The sequence below is a fragment of the Schistocerca americana genome, chromosome 5, assembly GCF_021461395.2.
Source record: "Schistocerca americana isolate TAMUIC-IGC-003095 chromosome 5, iqSchAmer2.1, whole genome shotgun sequence".
NCBI lineage: Eukaryota > Metazoa > Arthropoda > Insecta > Orthoptera > Acrididae > Schistocerca > Schistocerca americana.
The window spans coordinates 447,591,288-447,602,756 of record NC_060123.1 but is presented as its reverse complement, the minus strand read 5'-3'; positions in this window follow the sequence as shown (position 1 = coordinate 447,602,756).

The window sequence follows — 11,469 nt, the reverse complement described above, 5'->3', positions numbered from 1 at the left end:
CATCTGGCCACCCTCTGCAACTAACATTGCCAAATCCGTAATAAGACGGCCAACCCAGCATTGAAGTGGGACAAAGGTCCAATGAAAGAAAGAAATTCTGATCAAGACACCCCTAGCAGGTGTCAAAACCTATGTCAATGCACAAGGGTGGTTTGAAAAGTTCTCGCAATCACCACGAGAGGTCAGCACTAGCGCAGCGAGTTGTTCATGTGATACTCATTGGACTTTTGCCTGTAAACAAGTGCCACATCAGCGCTCTAGGAAGAGAGCTGGGGTGGTGACGTGGCTCAGTTGTTGTTCCCACGTAGTGATTTGCGAAGATGGAAAAAAATCAAGATTGGAGCAGTGATTAAGTACTTCGTACAGAAAGGTGTGAAAGCAAAGGACATTCATACCGATTTCCACAATACACTGGGGGACTCTGCTCCTTTATATTCAACTGTTGCCAAGTGCACAAATGAATTTTAATTTGGTCAGGAGAGCTTAGATGATGATCCACACTGTGGTCGGCCAAGATGTGTCACTACTCCAGAAATCATTGCAAAAGTGCACAAAAATTGAAAGTGCATGAAATTGCTCATGCCTGCCAGATGTCATCTGAAGGGGAATATCATATTTTATCTGAAGAATTAGAGATGAAAAAATTATCTGCAAGACGGGTGCCACGACTCTTGGTGCTGGATCAAAAACGCATGAGAATGGACATACTGGATCGATGTTTGGCCCATTTTAGGAGAAACAAAAAAGATTTTTTGTGTCGGATTGTGACCACAGATGATACTTGGGTGCATTACTATACCCCAGAGACAAAACAACAGTCAAAGCAGTGGAAACAAGCCAATTCTCCACCACCAATGAAAGCAAAGACAATTCCTTCGACAGGAAAGGCCATGGCATCAGTGTTCTGGGATGCAAAGGGGATTCTGTTCGTAGGTTATCTCCCCAGTTGACAAACAATTACTGGAGAATACTATGCTAACCTCCTGGACAAATTGCAACAAAAGATACGTGAAAAAAGGGCAGGTTTAGCAAGGAAGGAAGTTATCTTCCATCAAGACAATGTGCGCCCGCACACATGACATTGCCATGGCAAAATTACACGAATTAAGGTATGAATTGTTGCCACACCCACCGTATTCACCTGATATGGTTCCGTCAGATTTCCATCTCCTCCGTAAACTGAAAATTTTTTTTTGGTGGACGAAGATTCACCTCAAACAAAGAATTGTTAGCCGAAGTTGACAACTATTTTGCAAGCCTGGAGGAAAGTCATTTTCGAGATGGGATCAAGGCACTGGAACATCGTTGGACCAAGTGCATTACTGTACAAGGAGACTACACTGCAAAATAAAAAAAAATGTTTCAGTGATGTAAGTACTTTTTTTCTACTCCATTCTGACAATTTTTCAAACCACCCTCCTACCTATGACACGTACCAATGACATTTGATGATTGCGACAGATTTCCACAATCACCAGTGGATCATATCGATCTAGCTGCTGCATAGACCGACCTTGTCTCATAATGTTCAGTTGCCTTGGTGGCTGGCAGTGTCAGACATTGGCTTCTATCTGCAGTGTATTGTCTCCCAGAACCCATTATACAATCTCCAATGTTTTGTATTATAGTGTACGGGATGTAACAGACAGAGAATGACAGCGTTGAAATTATGGGGACAGCAGCCATTGCCGTCTACTCCAATGGAATGTGCAGCAACTGGGTGCATTACACGAACAATGGCTGGTGTTCAGAGATATTAGCATCTTTATTGAATTTAAAGGTCAGGAACCATGAATGCCAGCAAACAGGAAGGAACCGTACATGCAGACACTGTGGCAGGCATCAGACAAAACAGAATCCATAATTACTTTTACCATTTATTCCACTGGTACAAGAAATTAAATAAATTGTACAAATAAATAATATGTAAAACACACATTAAAAACTAAATGTCCCATTGTGATCGACACTGCTTTCTTCATTTGTTTAAATTAGTTTATCAGACTACGCAAACACAATTACAGTAGGTGATCAAATGCCTGTCTCCAGCATCGCAGCATGCCTGGTATCTGAATATCGCAGACTGCTGCACTCACTCAAAGATCCAGGAGTGGTGCAAACAACCTCATATGCTGCTTGTAGCCTCACCACCTGGTCTTCCACTGCTTTCGCCAGGGCTTTGCACACCACATTCTTCAGAGGGACCCACAGGGCAAAGTCCAGTAGGTTGAGGTTTAGGTCAAGGTCAGAGGACTACGACAGCCACATTACAGGGCCACCTCGACCAGTTCAGTGATCTCTTAAACAATCTGCATTCTGGCAGCTCGACTGAAGTACATGGATGCCCCATCGTGCTAGAATCACATGTCAACAGACTGGAAGTGGCATCTCTTCCAGTAATTCCAATAGCACTTCATAGATGAGCGTTATGCAACTGTCGCCTTTGAGGAGACAGGGAAGCATCTAGGGGCCAATCAACTAAACGTTGACCATGTCAACCCTTACATTTCCTGATGACCTCGTTTGTGTGTGGCATGAGTGTTCGCCTTCACCCACACATGGCAACTGTGGGTGTTGAACACAAGCTCATGGGTGAAGGATACCTCATTTGGGAACAACAGCACATATGCAGCATAATATGGCCACCTGCACAACGCTGCAGGAACCACTGTCTGAACTCTATATGTGGAGCAAAACTGCGGGCCAACAGCGCTTTGTTTACTGAAGGCATGGATGCCTAACCACCTCATGCAGCACCCACCAAACCTATGAGTGGGATCTTTTCTTTGTGCGCGCCAGAGCAGGGGTGCTTGTGGATGGCTCAGCACGAACCTCTCTAGTACATCCTTTTCCAATCGTGGTATGCATATGACCTCTGTCATGTTAATACCCTGTGAAGTCACCCGTTTCACCCAAATACCAACAGATGGCTGCAAATCACACTTGGTGGGCAGTATGCAATTCCTCATCCTAATTCAAGACAAAGGGATATACAGCAAAACCTAGTTCCGTTAATAGGTATAACAGAAATGCGATTTAAAACATGAGGTTCTGGCAATGCCGTATCTGTGCGCTGTATGGCGAAGAACAGGTAGCATGAACTCTGTGCTGCACCAAAACTGCCCCATTAGCTTGGTGAGATGAGGTAATGCTCTAGGGATCAGATATTCACACTAATCTTTGTTCGAGCCACGGTCACACCAAACATTCATTAGTATTATCATTTTTTACTGTGGATAGGCCATTGACAATCACATTCCAGTATCAATTCTTCATTCTTTGATCTTTCCTTTTCTTCTTTCATCTGTTTATGTTTTTTCTTTCTGTCTTCAGGCCATCCTGAAATTGTCTTTTCAGGTGCTCTGCCTGGGAAATTTTCCATTTTCAATACTCTTTCCCAAAAGGCTTCTCTGTTGTTTATACCTTCTGCTTTTAATCGTTTCTTTCTAAATTCTTTTTTACTTTGTTAATCCAGCTTGTGGTGGATTCCTTAGCCCACAAATATTTGAAAATCTTTTATTTAATCTACAGTCTTGCATTAAAAATAAATGTCCGAAAAAACATTGGTCGTCTTTTTCTCGTTATGTTTAAAATATTTTCTATATTTTTCCGTATTTCAGCATTACTTCATGATTTCCAACCTTTCATTGCGCTTTGTAGTCCTAATATTTTCCTTATAATTCGTCTTTCTAATACTGCTAATTTATCCAAATTATAATTTCATGCCAGGCATTTGCTTGCACAAAGGCATTCCGGTTTCATCAATGTGCTGTAATTCCTTATTTACGCATTGTTGGACATGCACATTTTCTGTAGAGATTTCTCCCTATTTTATGCAACTTTTCCTCTATTGTAAGATTTTTGGATAGCATTTTCTTGGATTATCTCTCCTAGATATTTCAATTTTTTTAACCCCCTCTATCTGGCCACTATGTTTTCAGGAATTTTGGAGCATCCTTAATGTTCGTTAAAAATTTTGTTTTTTCTAGAGAAATTCTTAAGCCAGTTCTGCTGGCTATTTCTTTCAGGAGATTATTTGTGTTATAGCAGATGCTACATTTTTCGAAAGTATAGCAAAATCATTTGAAAATGCAAGGCAGTCGATTTCGGTCATTTTGCTTCCTCTTTCCAACCTTACTGTCGAAACACTGAGTTCAGTATGTTTTTTATTCTAAAGTCTCACTGTTTTCTCTAACACACTATTAAAAAGAATTGGGGATAGGCTGTCACCTTGTTGTACACCTGTTTTTATTTTGAAAGGCTGTGAAATTTCTCCCATAAATTTTACTTTACACACTGTACCTCTAAGTGTTTCACATATTAGGTCTGCCAGTTTAGACTTTATGCCAAATTCTTTAATTATTTTATCTATAGTTTCTCTGCTAACAGAATCGAAAAGCCTTTTTGAAATCCACAACAAAAACTACACTGTCCTTTCAATTAAGTAATCTGTGGCAAATTACTGACTTGAGATTAAATATTTGTTCTGAGCACGACCTTCCTTCCTAAAACCACCTTGATATTCACCTAAATAACTGTCTTGTGTTGTTTCTATTCTGCTTAATAAAATCCTGGAAAATATTTTGTACACTACTGGCAGTAAAGACATTCCTCTGTAGCTGTTCACATCCTGTTTATTATCTTTTCTGTGGAATGAATGTATCAAGGTAACTTTCCATTCCTCTGGGATTTTTTCTGTTTTCCAGATTTCTTCCAAGAGTAAATTTAGCTCATTTGCTATATTTGGCAAGGGCTATGTAATAGAATCTTCTTGATTAGGTTTGTTGTTTTTGAGGGTTTTAATTACTTCTTCAATTTCTTTTATAGCGAGTGGTAAATCTTCTTACAAGTTTTCAGCAATATCTGAGAATTCCAATTTATGACTTGGTTCAGGACAGTTCAGAAGCTGATGAAAATATCTTGCTAGTATTTCACAATTTTCAGTATTGCTTAATCCAATTTTGATTTTTTCCATTTTTGAAATGTCACGGGTATTATGTTTCACAAAGTTTTTGTTTATTTCTAAAAGTCTCTCCTTTTCAAAGGCTCATTTGGTATTTATGATTAACCTGGCTGTTTCCTTTCTTTGTTGTATAAATTGATCATACTCTTCAGTTTTTTTGAGCATTTCGATTTTAGTCCTCTTTGCTATGGCTTCTTTTCATATTTCATTCCCCCATATGTTCCTTTTATTTTTTATTGACCCAAATGTTTTCGGTGGATATTTCTTGCCAGTTGCCATGTTTAGCCACTTTAATTGTGGCTTGATAGTTTTTAATTGATTCTTTCGTTATAGCAAATTAGTCTGTACCATATTTTATTAACCTTTGTGGTTTTCTTTGTTGTTTATTAGGTAGGAGTCTGACTTTAGTTTTAGAGAGGTGACTAGAACCAAATTCACCATTTCTTACTACTTTCATATTCATATCTTCCATTGCATTTTTTTTGCAAAATAGCCACATGTCCCAACTGAAATTCTCCTAACATTAGGTTGGAAGGTATCCATGTTTTAGCTTTTCTTGGAGGTTTCCTAAAGAAGATTGACATTAGTTTCAGGTGAGAGCTTCGACACAAATTGATTAGTCTCATACCATTTGTGATGGTTCTTCTACTACATTTGTAAATTTCTTTTCTCTGCCTATTTGTGCATTGGAGTTGCCTATGGTGTTCACCTTTGGATCTTTCAGTTTCCAAAACATGCCAAAATTCCTCTGTTTTTTGTGGATTTTTCCTGTTGTCTTCAGTTATTGGTGCACGGCAATTAACAAGTATGTATATATTGTTTTTGCATTTAATTGATAGGAAAGATATTCTCTCCGAGGTGAATTTAAATTCTGTTGCATTTCCTATTATACTTTTACGAGCACAGAAAGCTGTATCCAATAATGGAATCCGATTCATAATTTTGATTGCTGGTTTGCCTTTGAAGATTCTGTAATTACAAGTATCTACTACAATTTCCTCTAGGAACCCTTCTTCTTGAACTGCTTAAACCTGTATTTTGTTTGCTCTAAAAGTATTTCTAGTTCTTTTTGTTTACCAGTCTTGAGTAGAGAATTTACATTTAAAGTGCCTAGAAAGAATTTCTTTTTGAATTGTATTTGAGAAAGATTCCAAGGTTGTTCCAATTCAACCTTTTGATTGCAATTGTAGAGACTCCCCAGAACCTTTGGTCCGAATGCACTGCGTGTCACAATCGTGGATTTCTCTCTCGAGTTACCATCTCGGGTAGTGCACTCACTTTGCGGACTTTCCATAATGCAACTGAAACTGTAGTACATACAAAATAAGGCATTAGATTCCAAGATAAGATTGGATTCCTAGTCCGAAATTTGGTTTTTTGTTTGAGGTTTACTCCACTTATTGTTATTATTTTAGTTAAAACATTACTACTACTACTACTACTTTCTCAGTTAAAACATCAAATTGTATCCAATTTACACACCCACAAAGTGATACCCTGTGTAATTCTTTCTGTTACTGTTATCTTTATTTAAACACTAAGACAAAATATAATCTTCCCACACATAAACAACCAGTTTGTTTTGTCCATGATGTTTAACATTTGGCGTATCTTTATAGAGCAGGTACGTACACATATGAGCAACGTTCACTTTAAAGGAGATGTTCAAAGCAACCACCTCGCATCTGCAAACACTTCACCGCTCGCTGGTTCAAACTTTGCTGGACTGTACACAACATATCTGCATCCAGCACTGCTGAAGCGACATGCACATTTGTGGGTTGAGTATTATAAACTTATTCCTTTATGTGTCCCCAAAAATGAAAATCTAGTGGATTAAGGTCTGGGGAACCAGGAGGCCAGAACACTGGACCTCCCTGACCAATCCATTTTCCCAGGAACACTTCATTTACATAGTTATGCATATTCATTCTGAATTGTGGAGGTGCACCATCATACTGAAACTGTAGGTGTCGCCATACATCAACTGAAACATTTTTTAATGGGCAAGCAAAGTGTACATGTCCGGCAATAGATAAGGGCCCAAAAGCAAACCTCCCAAGATTCCAGCCCACAGATTTATGCCAAATCATGCCAGAAAGCCACATTCGCTGTTGATATGCGCCCTGTTCCAACCAACAATGGCTGTTGTAGAGGTTGGATATAGCTTCAGGAGTTAAGCTAGATTTGTCAGTCCATGTTGTTGTTGTGGTCTTCAGTCCTGAGACTGGTTTGATGCAGCTCTCCATGCTACTCTATCCTGTGCAAGCTTCTTCATCTCCCAGTACCTACTGCAGCCTACATCCTTCTGAATCTGCTTAGTGTATTCATCTCTTGGTCTCCCTCTATGATTTTTACCCTCTATGCTGCCCTCCAGTACTAAATTGGTGATCCCTTGATGCCTCAGAACATGTCCTACCAACCGATCCCTTCTTCTAGTCAAGTTGTGCCACAAACTCCTCCTCTCCCCAATTCTATTCAATACCTTCTCATTAGTTATGTGATCTACCCATCTAATCTTCAGCACTCTTCTGTAGCACCACATTTCAAATGCTTCTCTTCTCTTCTCGTCTAAACTATTTATCGTCCATGTTTCACTACCATACATGGCTACACTCCATACAAATACTTTCAGAAACGACTTCCTGACAAACGTCTCAAAAATGAGATCGACAGGAAGTGCAAAATGGCTACGCAGGGATGGCTAGAGGACAAATGTAAGGATGTAGAGGCTTATCTCATGAGGGGTAAGATAGACACTGCCTACAGGAAAATTAAAGAGACCTTTGGAGAAAAGAGAACCACTTGCATGAATATCAAGAGCTCAGATGGAAACCCAGTTCTAAGCAAAGAAGGGAAAGCAGAAAGGTGGAAGGAGTATATAGAGGGTCTATACAGGGGTGATGTTCTTGAGGACAATATTATGGAAATGGAAGAGGATGTAGATGAAGATGAAATGGGAGATATGATACTGCGTGAAGAGTCTGACAGAGCACTGAAAGACCTGAGTCGAAACAAGGCCCCGGGAGTAGACAACATTCCATTAGAACTACTGACAGCCTTGGGAGAGCCAGTCCTGACAAAACTATCTGGTGAGCAAAATGTATGAGACAGGCGAAATTCCCTCAGACTTCAAGAAGAATATAATAATTCCAATCCCAAAGAAAGCAGGTGTTGACAGATGTGAAAATTACCGAACTATCAGTTTAATAAGTCACAGCTGCAAAATACTAACGCGTATTCTTTAGAGACGAATGGAAAAACTGGTAGAAGCTGACCTCGGGGAAGATCAGTTTGGATTCCATAGAAACACTGGAACACGTGAGGCAATACTGACCCTACGACTTATCTTAGAGAATAGTTTAAGGAAAGGCAAACCTACATTTCTAGCATTTGTAGACTTAGAGAAAGCTTTTGACAATGTTAACTGGAATACTCTCTTTCAAATTCTGAAGGTGGCAGGGGTAAAATACAGGGAGCTAAAGACTATTTACAATTTGTACGGAAACCAGATGGCAGTTATAAGAGTCGAGGGCCATGAAAGGGAAGCAGTTGTTGGGAAGGGAGTGAGACAGGGTTGTAGCCTCTCCCTGATGCTATTCAATCTGTATATTGAGCAAGCAGTAAAGGAAACAAAATAAAAATTCGGAGTAGGTATTAAAATCCATGGAGAAGAAATAAAAACTTTGAGGTTTACCGATGACATTGTAATTCTGTCAGAAACAGCAAAGGACTTGGAAGAGCAGCTGAACGGAATGGACAGTGTCTTGAAAGGAGGGTATAAGATGAACATCAACAAAATCAAAACGAGGATAATGGAATGTAGTTGAATTAAGTCGGGTGATGCTGAGGGAATTAGATTAGGAAATTACACACTTAAAGTAGTAAAGGAGTGTTGCTATTTGGGGAAAAAAATAACTGATGATGGTCGAAGTAGAGAGGATATAAAATGTAGACTGGCAATGGCAAGGAAAGCGTTTCTGAAGAGAAATTTGTTAACATCGAGTATAGATTTAAGAGTCAGTCCATAACACATTATTTCTAAAAGGTCTGCTATCCTCCACTTGGTGCACAACTCATTCACAAAACTGTACTTGTAGGATGCAATCTTCTGGTCGCTGGTGCTGAGTTACCGTAATGTGTAATGATATGGACCCAGTTCTTCATCATGCAACACTATAACAACCAGTCTTTGAGACATCTGGAACTACCTTGCAATATCGTGGATACTTCATTGAGGTGATTGGTGAATGGTTTCAAGAATCACGTCCTGTTTTTGTGCGGTATGTCTACTCCTTGAGCAATCTCTGTCCATTACTTGTGGCCGAAGATTACTGGTTTCCCAAAGGCATTGCTCTAGGCGATGAAAAACATTCTCATTGGGATGGTGCTTTTGAGGGTACCACACAGCACACAACTGAGCAACAGCACCAGCTTGGTTATCTGGTGCATCCAGCATCTGATTTTGCTTGGTAAACTTTTGTCTTGATCTGGATGAGGGATTGCATGCCAACATCCCAGTGTGGAATTTTTTCTTCACCCCATATACAGTTGATTTTTCTTGGGCCTTTCTTGTGTACTTCTTCAGTTTAAAGTAACCACTCATGAAGTATCATAAATCTCTATTTTGCAACCCCAATATTATTAATATAATTAGTAATTCTTTCAAGCTTTCTTATTTCTACATATCATTCAATCTCCCCAAATGATTATTTTGAAATATAATAGTTGTGAGGTTCTGCACAGCTATACCCTGAAACACATTAGTCTGAGGAGGATTGGGGTGGGGTGGGGGGGGGGGGGTGGGGGGGAGGGGAGATGTGAAATTTGCAAATTCTGGCTTTGTCTAAACCATAGTTTAACATTCACATTAAGTATTAGATTTGACAATTTGCCTATAAGGAATGTTGCTGATTTAATACTTCATCTGACACGAAGCATATTAATCTCATTGAGTATGTAACTTGTCTTTTACACTTAGTACAAATTATTATCCTTATGAAATGTATATTTATTACCATATTGAGTGTTTATGTTTATGCCATGTAAAAGGAATTTATAATTTTGCTATGAGTTTGCATTTAAGATGTAAGGAAATCTGTAATTCATACCCATTTCACACATTCTTTACACTCCACAACACTTATCATTTTTACTAGTCAGATGCCAGTTTTCTGAAGTAATACAGCAATAAAAATATTTTCACAATTTGTATCTCAGGTAACAGAACAGCTTATACTAATGGAAGACACCAGATTAAGACAATTTGAACTGTTGTTTGAATGTTGAAGGCAAAAAGGGAACTAAAAGGGCTAAGACATCGGCTATGGTGAACAGATGTGGACCAAGTAGGTTGTTATCGCGGACCAACTATTTTTATTTGTAAAAATATTTGTGGATCATTTAAAATATGATCTTTCATTTACATGAAAATGGACAATGAATCAAATGAAGTTGAGGGGGGGAAAATTCTTTTATGCTATTATTCATCTCATTTGTACCTTCTTATGTAAATTTGTGTGTGCACCATATGCATGGACATTGAAACAAATGCGAAAACATAATGATAATTTTTAAAATGTTTGCATCTTTTTCTTTCTTACAGACTTTCTTAACTGGGTTTGGTTTTTACACAGGATTCTGTTAAATTACAAAGTACAACTAAATCTGCCAAAATTTTTACGTTGCTAGATGTACCTAATTATGTTACTTTCAGAATTGTGGGGGGGGGGGGGGGGGGGAGTGCACAGCATTATACTGTTGCATAACATCTGCACCAGTATAAATTATACTAAAATTTTGTTTTACTATACTTATAATGAGTCACAAGAAAATTTCAATACCAAACAAAAGGTTACGTACAATTCTGAATATTTAGGACAAAAAATCAAAATTAAATTATATGGGAAAATTAATGTTATTATAAATACTTATATTCCATAGAGACACAGGATCTCATTCATCATAAATGCATTGTGTGTGTGTGTGTGTGTGTGTGTGTGTGTGTGTGTGTGTGTGTGTCGGGGGGGGGGGATGCCGGTGGGGGGGGGGGGCCATGTGCGTGCGCTCACGTGCACTTAAGGGGAAAGGGATGGGGGTATTATAACAAAGCTGTTCTACAGGTACTTCTGTTCAATAGTAGACTAAAATACATATTCTGATTAATGAAATGTATGATTCATTCCATTTTTCTACTGCGTGTTTTGGAAAATTGCATTTTAGGTTCTAAAAAGGAGCCTTTGGGATCGATATAATGTGTGACAACATTTATTTGAAATTTGACCCTTTTTTGACATTTTCTGTAATTTTTTAGAGTTCTATATTTTATTTTTTACCTTTTTGTGTCATGAGATTTCTATTCCAAAATTAAGTCCAAAAATCTGTATCTTTAAGTTTTGTTTATATCCTGAATATTTTCTTGGTGTTAACTCAGACTTATAGTGAAAATGTATCGTTGATGCACAGCACCAGAGGGAGGTATCTTTATTTAGTTTAGAAGTAGCAGC